At 37.8% G+C, this 12899-nt stretch overlaps 1 long non-coding RNA gene across 1 annotated transcript; it reads left to right on the forward strand.

Annotated features, from left to right (window-relative positions):
• Window positions 1–1575: 1575 nt before the first annotated feature.
• Window positions 1576–11970, forward strand: LOC131896017 (uncharacterized). The gene is made up of 4 exons (XR_009375343.1): window positions 1576–1894; window positions 2278–2377; window positions 3337–3545; window positions 11766–11970. It is a non-coding gene; the product is annotated as an uncharacterized LOC131896017 (long non-coding RNA).
• Window positions 11971–12899: the final 929 nt, after the last annotated feature.

Raw genomic sequence — 12899 nt, forward strand, 5'->3', positions numbered from 1 at the left:
AGTGAATCTGTGGCTACTCAGGAGAGGGTAGTCTGAGATCGGGCCTGTTAACATTGCCTCATCAAAGAGAGAGTGGACAGAATCCTCAGACATCGCCTGAGAGACCTCAGTGGCTTTGTTTCCTGCCACCAGTCTGCTGGTTGTAAGTAATGATGACTTCATTGTCCAAGGCCTCCTGTTCTTGGCATTGCTGGAATATATCGGGCACAGAGGGATAGCTGAAGGGGGATGCCATCAATGTAGCTATGGGGCAATCATCTTTCATCCTGTGGAGACTTTTCAGTGGTAGAGCTGTTTTGGAGGTCACCCATGCTCCTGTAGTTAAGCCTCCACCTACACATACTCTGTACATAAGCCAAATAAGCTTATTGGTTCACCAGCTAGACTTGGGTGGAATTCTGCTTTCTTTCATCACGGGTGTCTTATCTGTGGTAAGCAGATGTTTGTTTTTGAGTCTTCATAAAAAGTTCATGAAACATCTTGGTTCATAAAGGACAGGAATTCTATTTTTAACCCTTCTTCTTTTTTTCATCCCACATATGCCTATCATTAACTCTTGCCCCAGCTACATGGCATGGACAGGGAGAAAACAGGCCCTAAGCAGCTTCCTGATGACCCTTCTTCACACTCAAAGACTTGTGATGTGAGAATCACATCACCTTCACTAAAGGTAGCCTTGATGAGGAAATCTAATGCGCAGTCGTCAGGGACTGCAGGATGACAGTGATGAACAGTGATACACTTTACTTCCAGAACCCTGGAAACATCACCTGACAATGCCAACATGTGTACCCAAGCTCTTTGGGATGGAGTCATTGCCTTAGTTTTGGGGTTTCTGCTCTCCTTCCCTGCTCCACCTCCAGCTGAGGTCTAGGCTGACTTTCCCTCCTTGTCCAGCTACTGTTCTCATAGTTTCGCTATGGATTCAATTATGAATTTACATAGAACTGTAATGGAGTCTCATTTCATGCCGGTCTTCCAGGTGATTCGGTCAACATGCTGCCATGGCATTAAAGAAATCCTTTGATCCTGGCAAATGCTTGCTGTATCCTTGTTTATCATGTCCACAAGGGTAGATAAGGGGAGGTTAAAGTACTTGCTGTGGTATTTATCTTTATGCCAAACAATGGAGGCAGATTAAAAAAAAATTGCTCAGAAAATTGGGACAAAGGTTTTCTCAAAGCCAGGCATTATTACTTTATTTACACTTCACAGCCTAGGAAAGAGTTCTAGGGACCTATAAGACTGCCTGTCTATCTCGATTTACTTTCTCTGAAAACTCCCCTCATCTTGGCAAAACCTATATTTTCACCCCTGCCATGTGTGTGGCTTTAGTGGGAGGGACAAGGCTGGGTGTAGAGAGCCGTGCACGGCCGCGCCTCAAAGATGGCACCGGCGACCGGATGGCGGGTGTTCTCTGGGATAAACAACTCCTTATTTGGCTTGGGCGTGGAATCTGGCTTGCTTGCTTATGTCTGACCCTATCGGCATTGTCCACGTGGCACTACGGGGTTGGTTGCCCAGTGGCTATAAAGGGCATGGGATGGCTTTCCCCGGGGTCAGAAGAGTGTTCAAGTTTCCTGAATAAACGGCAGAAAGAAGAGCTCAGTGTTGTGTCTTCCTTGCTGGTCGAGGTGGTCGCAACAGCTGGGGACTAGAATTTGAAAAATGTTTCTGAAGAGACAGAATCAGACCAATGTTAGACAGTAGTTTAGAACTGGGGCCTAGAGGTTCTGATTATCCTTTGCAGCATTTTTACTTAAAAGATCACACACAACAAGACAGAAATAATCAGGGTAATGAAGAGCCAAGGAAGTTGTTCTGTGAAAGAGAAAGGGGCTGAAGACATGAATGATGAAACAGACTGGTGATACCATCATCATCAGAAAAAATGGTGACAGTGACTCCCTGGGTCTCTGACTATTTTTGATTCTAGATTTCGTGATGTGATATGTCTGAGATGGATGCATGGGAAGCAAATATTCTTAAAAAGCAATTTTGTTGCTCAAGATGATTGGGTTTATTTCTTTCCCTATAACCCAGTATGTCCCAATGAAGGCTGTACATCATCTTCAGAACTTCCTTCCTTGTATCCCCTCTGAATTTCGACAAAGTTTACTAAGCCTTGGTCTTTGTAATGAATGCTAATTTACTTTAATTTTAATTTTAATATGAGGATATTAAAATCACTTATTAAAAGTAACTACACTTTAATTTCCTTATGGAATTTCAATACCAATTAAAATATGCCTAGCTTCTTCGTTGACATGTAATTAGCCCTCACGGAAAAAACAGTAGCAGAGATCTAATGATCGAGGTGTTCCATCCTTCATCACAGTATAGCTGATGTTTGCCTTGAAGACAAAATACTCTTGAGGTGGGAAAACACTGTTTCTACTTCTCTCTTATTATCTATTCTGGATAAAATGTCTATTGTAGTTATACTGAACTCTTTTAAGGTTCTTAACACTTGCTAACTTTCCAGAGCTGCAGAGACAACATGCAAAGAAAACAAATTCTCCCAGTTGAAGTAAATAAGCTCAGATAAATGGAAAAAGTCCTCTTGTCAAGTTGCAGAAGGGGTGGAAAGAACATGTACGAATGAAAATTTACTTGTGTGCAGGGATGTAGTTGCTCTGGACTCAAAGATGAGTCTGTGGGAGACTGGAGAATGTGTTAGACAGATACAGGGCCATAGACACCAGAGCCTGTGGATGTGCACATAATTTATGCTTATAATTACTTCTGGGTTACTTATTTAGTTCAATGTAAATGCTATAAAAGCAGATGTTGCTGGGCAGTGGTGGCGCACGCCTTTAATCCCAGCACTTGGGAGGCAGAGCCAGGCGGATCTCTGTGAGTTTGAGGCTAGCCTGGGCTACCAAGTGAGTTCCAGGAAAGGCACAAAGCTACACAGAGAAACCCTTCTCGAAAAACAAAAATAAATAAATAAATAAATAAATAAATAAATAAATAAATAAATAAAAGCAGATGTTGTTATATTGTATTGGGGATAATATTTTAAAAATATTTGTACATTTTCAGGATAGGCACAATTCAAATTTTTTCTTTTCTGAATATTTCCAATCTGTTTTCATTAAATCCACAAATATGTAGGCTATAAATACAAAGAGTCAACTATCTAATGCTCTCATTCTTGTATGGATTTGTTTTGCAAGAATGCAAAAAGATATCTACATTAGAAACTGTGTTATTCAATGTCCTCTAGAGAAACTGAACTGATAGAAAGAATATATATATATATATAATCAGGATTTTTTAGAATGGCTTACAGGTTTGTGGTCCAACTATTTCAACAATGACTGTCTCCTGAAGGAAAAGTCCAAGAATCCAGTAGTTACTGAAGCCATGAAGATGGATGGAACAGGTGGTCTTCAGTATGCAACAGAATCCAGTAAAAGTAAGCCCCAACACTAGTGAGAAAAATGAACTTGCCAGAGAAAACAAGAGCAAGCAGGCAAAGAGCAAATACTTCCTTCTTCTATGACATCCATACATGCCAGAAGATGTGTCCTAATTTTAAGGTATGGCCCAAATTTATGGTAAGTCTTCTCACCTAAATTGATTCAATCAAGAAAAATCCCTCACTGGTATACCCAGACTCTTGAGCTTTAGTTAATTTCAGATGCAGTCAAATTGGTATCCAAGGGTAACCATTATAAGTTCACCCCCTAATGAACTTGACACACAGTCATATCTACTTATGTCTTACTAAATTTCCAAATAAAGCAATAAACACATTGTAATTATGCCTAATGTGACATAACTATCCCTCATACAAACACAAATTCATTATGTATCTTAGAATAGGCAGCAATGCCTCATGAGAGAAATTCTTTTAGTATCTAAAAACTTAAATGTGATAACCACTGATATTCTCCTAATTGATGTTACATTACATAATAAAAATGCAGTAAAGAAAACACAAATAACTGCACAAACACATTCTTAACAAAATATGACAGAAACATCCATATCAAGTATAAACATTGTTTGTGCAACTGTTAAGAACAAAGTGGTGTCCTTTCCATGAAGGAAGTGGTACAATGTAAGTCAACCTGCCACTATGTAACTGACTGGTCACTGGGGACTGGTGCCATATTGAGGGCTTAGTGTTGGTCTGTATTATTGGCAGACCTGGCACTCAGAAGCAGCTGTAGCCATATCAGTCTTGGTGAGTAAAAGTCTATGTTATTGAGCCCATGCATAACCTCCATCTCTGCCACCATGGCCACTTTGTTCATAGACTCATCTAGCAATTACATAAATGGCTGGGGGAAAAGGCTGACTGCCCACAAAATAAGTCAGCCTATTTACTTATTGAAGTCTTCCTCTGCTAAACTTCACATAGGACACAAGTATCTTCACAACCTTCAACTGTTTGAGATATCTATCTACATAGTTCTTCCCCAGATGTCTTCCTTACCAATTTTCAAGTCAGATTCTTTCCAAGTCCCTGACCATCCAGCCACTCCATTTGATACAGCCTATGAATCAGTGAACAATCACATTTAGCCATTTCTCCTCCAAACAAAATGTATGACCCAATATAGTTTTTCAAAATTCTCCTCAGTATGAAGATTTCCCTTCACCTGTGTCTTTCATGGTTGTCTAGGTAAAGACTTGTAATACTACAGCTGTCAACTTCTGAGTGGTGCCTGCATAATATGCAGAACTATCAGTAAATTATGTCCTAGTCTTTCCTTCCTCAGTCAAATAACCATAGGGCATCTACTATGAGGCTATAGGTGCATGGTTGACAGCAGATAGTATTGTAATAGAAGTAGAAACCATAAGCATTTGGGCAACTTCTTCATGTAACTTCAGGACCTGCTAAGGCCTGATCACGTATGTACTACTTCCATTTGATAACAGATTGAGTTCCCAACTTTATGGCTTAGTGGGTCAAAAAATATTCAGCTCATGATGAGAGGCTCAGGTTGCATTGTAACTTGGTGGCCCAAATTGTCAAACATTCAGTTTCTACTAATGCCCAACAGCGGGTCGAAAGCTGCCTCTCAAAGGGAGAAAATTTGTTTGCAGATGACAGTAGAGCCTTGCTTCAAAATCTCTAAGATTTCTCCTGTGACTCACTATTAGTGGCCTTCCAAGAGCTCCAAACAGGATCCCTACTTGCCTCTGATGACTCAAGTACCATCATGTCTACTGGGTCATATGGTTCAAGTGGTAGAGTAGCATGCATAGCAGCCTAGACCTGTTGAAGAGACTTCTCCGGTTCCATGCCCCATTCAAAGCTATCAGCTTTCTGAAATACTTGATAATGGGCCAGAGTAACACATCCAAATGAGGAATATGCTGTCTCCAGAATTCAAATAGGTCAACAAAACCTTGTGCTTTCTTGGTGATGGGAAAGGCCAGATGCAATAATTTATCCTTAACCTTTGAAGGAATATCTCTGCATTCCCTGTACCACTAGTATCCTAAAAATTTCATCAAGGTAGAAGGCCCTGAAACTTGGTTGGGTTTACTTCCTATGTTCTGATTTGTATATGTGTTAGAAGTCCAAAGTGGTTGCTACCCCATACTCACTTGATCCAATCAACATAATATCATCAATATAGTGGACCAGTGTGATATTTTGTAGAAGAGACAGATGATTAAGATCTCTTCAAATTAAGTTATGACACAGAGCTGAGGAGGTAATATATATTTAAGGCAAAACTTTAAAGATAAACTACTCGCCTTGATAATTGAAAGCAAATTCCTTCTGCTTAGTAGTCCTTAGGTGCAGGTACTAAAAAAAGGGCATTTGCTAGACCAATAGGTACACACAATATATCAGGATATATATATAAATTTGCTCAAGTAAGGACACCACATCTGGCACAGCAACTGCAATCGGAGTCTCTACTTGATTGAGTTTTTGATAGTCAACTCCTGTCATTCTCTTTGGTCCGTCTATCTGGTACTGGCCAGTTAGAAGAGTTAAAAGTAGATGTAGTGAAGACCACTAGTCCTACATCTTTCAAGTTCCTGATGGTGGCACTCATTTCTGCAGTTCCTCCTGGGATGTGATATTGTCTTTTGATTTACTATTTTTTCCTGAGAGAGGCAACTCCAATGACTTCTATTGGCTTTTCCAATCATAATAGTCATCACCCCACAGGTCAGGGAACCAATGTGGGAATTCTGCTGACTTTTAAGTATATCTATCCCAGTTATAAATTCTGGCACTGGGGAAGTAAATACAGGGTGAGTTTGGGGACCCACAGGACCTACTGTGAGTTGGACTTCAGTCAAAACTCCATTCATCACCTGACCTACATTGACCAGAAGGCCACAGTGTTTTTTTGGGATTTCCTAGAATCAGCATCAATTCAGAACCAAAATCCCATAGATCCCAGAAAGTTAGATTCTTCTCACTCCTAAGTATAGTTACCCTTGTACAAGGGCATTGGTCCCTCTGGGGAAAGATGGGATTAAAAGAAAACTAACAGCAAAACTCTTCCTAAGGCCTTCCCTTAGTTCAAGGGGTTTGGTGTCTGTAAAGTAGTTCAAGTCTGGACATTTGTTCATGGTCAAGGGGTCAAGATCCCTTATTGCTATAACCCAAAGTGGCCTCCCTTTCATTTGTTTTAGGTTTTTTTGTTTGGTTGGTCTTTTTTTTTTCTTGTACAGATTATACAAATATACAGTGAATTCCTTACCTATTTCAAGCCTGAGAACACTATGGCTGACTAGCCAGTACCAAAGTTTCATGGGAGTCATGTTACCATAAAAATCACTTTGCTGCCCATATGAGTTAGCCTGTTTTGGACATTGTTTTACATGTGTTGTCCATTATGGTAAGTACAGTCACCTTACCCTTGGTGATTTGGTGCTGCCACCCAGCCTCTGCCAGTTCAGGACCCAATTAAACCCATCACACTTAATTCATGCAACTGAGCATCAGTGTCTGCGACCGTAAGGTCTGGCACAAGGAAAGGGGGCTACAACAAAGTTCTTTTATATTCTCATAGCCATCTCACCATTTGTCATTTGATAGGATTAGTGATTGACATATCTTCTGGATCTTCTTCTCACTGTAAATGATTCAATCAAGAAAAATCCCCCACAGGTGTATCCAGCTACTTGGTTTTAGTTAATTCCAGATGTAGTCAAGTCGGCAACCAAGAATAGCCATCATAGTAACTTAGTATTGGTTATTATAAAAATCAAATTGTGTTTTGTTATTTAATTGCTCTTTTTTTGTAGTCCACCTGGTAACTAATAAAATTGGAATGGTTTGTGAAGATTATAATTGACCCTGCCTAGAAAAAAATACCAGTACACCAATATCTATATCTCAGCTGAGAAATGTCCTTACTTTACAGTTGTAAATTTTATTTCACACTTTCATCAGCTTACTTATGTTATCAGAGAGAACCAAAAATGGAATGTGAGATCAAACGTTCAATTTGGGAAAAATCAGATGTATCTTACAAATCTCAGGTTAGAAGCTTTGTTTAATCATGCTGATGTCTCTTGAAGCTGATGCACAAAAGGTCTTATCCATTTTAATGGTCTCATATTTTCCAATATTTAGAAAAAAAACATACTAACATGCTAAACTGGGGACACTGTGTTTTATACACTTAAATACTCAATAGATTACAACTAACCATTTCTAAGACTTCTTGTTTAATGTATACTAAATAAGTGGTTTTGTACACTGTATAGCATGCAGCTAAATATTATTAGCGCAGCTCTCAAACGTTATCAGAGAAGTTCCTTAGTACAGTGGATGACCATTAACTCAGTAACTCACCCTGGGTAAAGCACAAGGGAAAACTGTCTGTAGAGTGCTCAGCCTTCAGTGGGTCATTTATATCATACCTCTTCCCCACAGGACTCAGGGACCACTGAGTAAGAGACACCAGAAAGAGCCAGAAGTAGAGGATGACTGAAGCAAAACAGTGTCCTCTCTATATGACATGGACACTGCATTCATGAACTTACAGTGATTGTGGTTGCTTGCATAAGATATGAGTGAGATCAAGTCAGTCCATATTCCAGTGAAGAATGGAGTTCATGAGCTCCCACCAATAGCTAAGAAACTGTCCTACAGTAGTTGACTTCTAGGGAAGGGAGAGTAATTTTTCTTCAAGGCTGTGCCTCCAGTATATGGCCCCACACTAGGAATATATGGGTAGCAGATATTGTACTGGGTGGTTATAAAAAAAGGAGGGAGGATATAAACTTTGGATGGGTTCAAAGAGTGGGGAGGTGGACTTAAGAGGAATTAGAGGGAAGAATGGGGCTTGTATGGTAAAAATATATTGTGTACATATACAAAATTCTCAATGAATTAATTAAAATATTGTATTTAGAAAAACAAAAATGAAATGGGCCAATTTCAAGTTGAAATTTTAAGCCCAGGGAAACCAGAAAGGATACTATACCAGGCAGGATTCAATTGGAGTAAAAAGATTAGTAGGCAATATCTATTAAGAGATGTATTTCAAGGAACTACATGGTTGTAAATTCCAATCTTGCAAGTTTAAAGTCTATAGGACTCAAATGCCTCCAAACAGAATGAGATTGTTGACATGGGTTAGGGATTCCAACTACATATGTATTTTTACCTCTTCAAGGATGTCTCAGTTCTACCTTTTATTCAAAACTTAAAAAATTATATGTGTGTGTGTGTGTGTGTGTGTGTGTGTGTGTGTGTGTGTGTGTGTACATGTGTACTTATATGCCGTGGCACATGTGTGGAGCTCAGAAGTGTACTTGGGGGAATTGGTTCTCTTCTTTCACCATGAAGGTCCCAGGAATTGATCTCGTCTTCAGGTTTTGTGGCAAGTGTCTTTATCTACTGAGCTGTCTGACCAGCATCTCAACTCCTCTTTTAAGGCCATTTGACTGAGCTCAAGCTTATTCTTTCTTGAGTTCAATTTATTACAAAAAAAGATCATCATACGAGTATATATCAGTATATTTTATGTATAATTAGACTACTGTTGGAATGAATAGATGGAAATTCTAGCATAGCCAATTTCATGTACACATACTCCAAAACTGAAATAAAGAAACCCATTACAGATGTATAGGAAACAGTTAAGCCTACGTGACTGAATGCCAAGTGCCATCTTATATTCCTCAGTGATATGCCATGAGTCTATCATGTCAATTGTAGATCAAGTTAAAGATACAGTCTTTCATTTAGACATCCATGAAATGTATGAAAAACTATATAAAGTTTCCATGGGGGTGAGAACCTCCTCAAAGATGCATAATCTGCACTTTGAAAATAAGAACTTTTGCTTTGGCTTCTTGGAGAAGAACATATTCTCTCTTTTGATTAATCTAACAGCAGGTGGTCATTATCCTGCCCAAATGTCCTACTTCACTGACATTATGTCTAAATGATGATCCAGAGGTAGACCTGAGAATGAGATCTAAACTGACACTTTTCTCTCTACCTTTCAGAGACCTTGGAAATTTTATTGGAGGATGTCAGCAGGGATCAATGAAAGTATTTTCTATTATATTACATTTGAACCCAGAGAGAAGAGAAGGGAGAATAAACTAACTCGTGATAAATAGCATGTGCAAGGGCTCTAGTCGTAATTTAAAATGGTTGTTTTCCAATAAACTTATGGGTTAGTGTTTTATTGGTCAAGAGGGTATATCATTCTTTATATACAAAAAGATGACATTTATTCCTGGTGATAATAAATTCTATCATTTTAAATATTCATGTGGCCAAATGATCTGAATTCATTTTAGAAAATCAACTCAGTAGATAAAAATGACTTGAAGCCAGTGTTTGTTGTTATCATGTGAGATTGGATTGACATTTTGGAAGTTTAAGAATCTGGTTGCTCAAAGACTGTTGGCTGTTTTCTGTATGATTACTGTTTCTCATGATTGGCACAAAATAATGTATTTCAATATGTATAATATGTCTATATATATACACAACAATGGACTCTAAAATCTGCACAGTCTACACCATTTCCATTTTAATTTAAAACAAGCTTTTGTATGGTGTTATTTCTCTTTTGTTTTGTTTCCTTTTCATATTTTCTAACTATAAAGCAACAACAACAACAACAACAACAACAACAAAAAAACAATTCCAGAGAAGTACCAACTGCCCATTGTTACTCATCTTCTACACACTGTGATGAGAAATTCACAAACTTTTCTAATTTGTTGTTTGCATTATGGTAAAATCATCCTCTATTTTTCAAAACTAAGAGTTAAATAAGTTAAATATCTGGCTTAGGATAATGTGTATTCCTTCAACTTGCATATTTTCTTTAATTTGAGTATCCCAGTCCATATTTTTATTATTCTATACTATTTTATCTTACCTAACCCATATACTTAAATTGAGACTTGACAATATTTAAAAGGTGTAATTTCCAAAAGACTAGTGATTCTCAAAGCATGAAGTCTTATGAAGTCATCATTTTCAGGTAGATAACAATCTCTGGAAACTGTATTCTCATTTAAAGGGAAATATCAGTAATATAGTCACTAGAAACCTGCTTAATTCTGACTGAGTGTTTTGGTATAAAAGGTTTCATTAAAATGAAATGAAGTTTGTTCTCACACTATACATGTACTTAGAATCAAGTGATGCCTATGCAAATTAATTGCACAATTAAGATTGTAGGGCAAATGTTTAGCTTGTTTCCTAGGACTGGCTGATTTAGAGCACCAGAGAAGGACCATTAACATATAAACGATTGCTCTGCTCTTTTGAAAGAGGCCTACTTATTTATTATTCATTCATTAAGGCCAAGATCAAAGAATTCTGCTTGATAATGATTTGTTAACCTTCTTCAAGTTTCTATATTTACTTTAAAGTCATTAACCTGAACTCTTTAAAAAATATTATATAAGTACTTGAGTTTCATACTAATCATGATTGTTCCTTCCAAGTGGTTCTAATCAGTGATGATGTTCTATGCTTAGGTGATATGCAATGTTTATCTCTTTAGTTTCTACCTCTAAAATATCTAATAAGAAATGAAATGACCACTGTTTATTTTGGTCAGTTTTGCCTAGTGATATATGTTTTTATAATTGCAATGACCCTGAAGCCGTTGACAGATATTATAATCCAATGTACCATTATTATTCTGTCAGACTGCCATAAAGCTCATGTAAACAGGAGCCAGCACACATACAAGAGGTTCAAAATATGGCACAACAAGCCTATCTCAAAAGTGCACATTAACACTAAAAAAAAATCCATTATTATGTCAAAATTCTCATTCATCCTAAACTTGATTGCATTTCTAAATTCCACACTCTTAGTACTTCAAAAGACTGTCACTTCTCATGGTGAAGGAATGGGCAAATACCAAAAAAAAAAAGGAACATTTTGGTAGAGAGATGACATAGTGAGAACACATTACCATGAAATACTACACCCTTACTAATTACTTAGATTCCATCTATATAGAAGTGTATCTTAGTTTTGATTCTATGGTTTTGAATGTCTTTCATGCTCAAATGTAAACCACAATGTTATATATAGATGGTATCTACTCAGAATAGATGAAAATCATTTTAACATAATAAGATGGGGAATTAATGTAGCTAAATTTGTACAAAAATACAAGGTTGATATTAGTCCACAATATAAGTTGGCAAAAAGCTGAGGAAGCTTCATGAGAAGAGCTCAGAAAGGACAGGGGGAACAAAACTGAACAGAATATTTAATGTCTTGTAAATATAGAAGTCAATATAGTTTTCTATTTTTCTCTGATTCTTATCTTTTGCAGATGCAAAGCAACCCATATACCAAGGAAAAGACTAAGTAAAACATCAAATATTGCAGTTCCCCATGGCCAAAGGAACCATTTATAAATCCAGGCTCTTCAGGCTAAAGTTTGGTTCAGATGAAGATTGGATATGTCCAGTGTTAATTCCTTATGTTGATGATAAAATATCACCATCTCAGGAATAAACAGAATATGCTTTCTGTTGGGTGGAAGAGTCAGTTCTCATGTCTCCCATAAAAACTGACAAGGATGTAGGAATGTTGCTGGCCTAGCACACTGGCAGTAGTAGATTCTTTCCTGAGGTCTATGACTTAATTTACCGCAGGTAGTACTTGGGTACCCTGTACCAAATAGAGTTAGCCTCCTATTGAGTGGACTTCCTAAGATGAGAGTTGTAAATGTCCCCTGTTAGTACTGAAATAAGGATGTGAAGCCTGCTTGGAAGACTGTCTGGGTCTACATAATAACAGAACCTGTGTCTGTGTCCTAGATGTTACTGAGTTGATGCCTACTTTGAACATCGTTTATGCAGGGGAAGAATGGAGACTCATAAGAACAGCATTAGTTATCTGGGAAGGCAGCAGCCCCTTGGACAAAGAGTTCTCGAGCAGCACAAAACTTTCAAAATGCTGATCTGGAATAGGATGGTAATAACCCCTAAGACCAAGCTCAGATGTGTACTTAAGAATTTACTCAGGGCATTCAAAATCTATACCAAGGTCATTAAATATTGTCAAGGCTTTTGCAGTCTAACAGGAAAAGGATGAAACTCTCTCTTATTTTCAACAAATTCTCAGAAATTAAATGCAAAAATATTTGGGACTAAAACCACATGAGCCAAAATGCTAAAGCTTCCTGAAGGTCCACTTTGTAAATAAGTGTTGGCCTCATATTGCCAAGAAATTATAAAAGATAGTTTGCTGAAATGAAAGTGTTATTGAGGAGTGTTTGTGAGAGGGCAAGGAGACAAAAGGCTAAAATTATGGATTCTATAGGGGCAGAGATAATAAAAATGAGATTAGACTGTGACTCCTCTAGGAAGAGATGGGAAGGGCTCCTAGACATTCAGAGAGACAGAAAGTCCATATAGATAAGAAATCCAAAAATTGATAGGTGACTAGAACACTAAAAGAG

The sequence above is a fragment of the Peromyscus eremicus genome, chromosome 19 (genome assembly GCF_949786415.1).
Source record: "Peromyscus eremicus chromosome 19, PerEre_H2_v1, whole genome shotgun sequence".
Lineage (NCBI taxonomy): Eukaryota > Metazoa > Chordata > Mammalia > Rodentia > Cricetidae > Peromyscus > Peromyscus eremicus.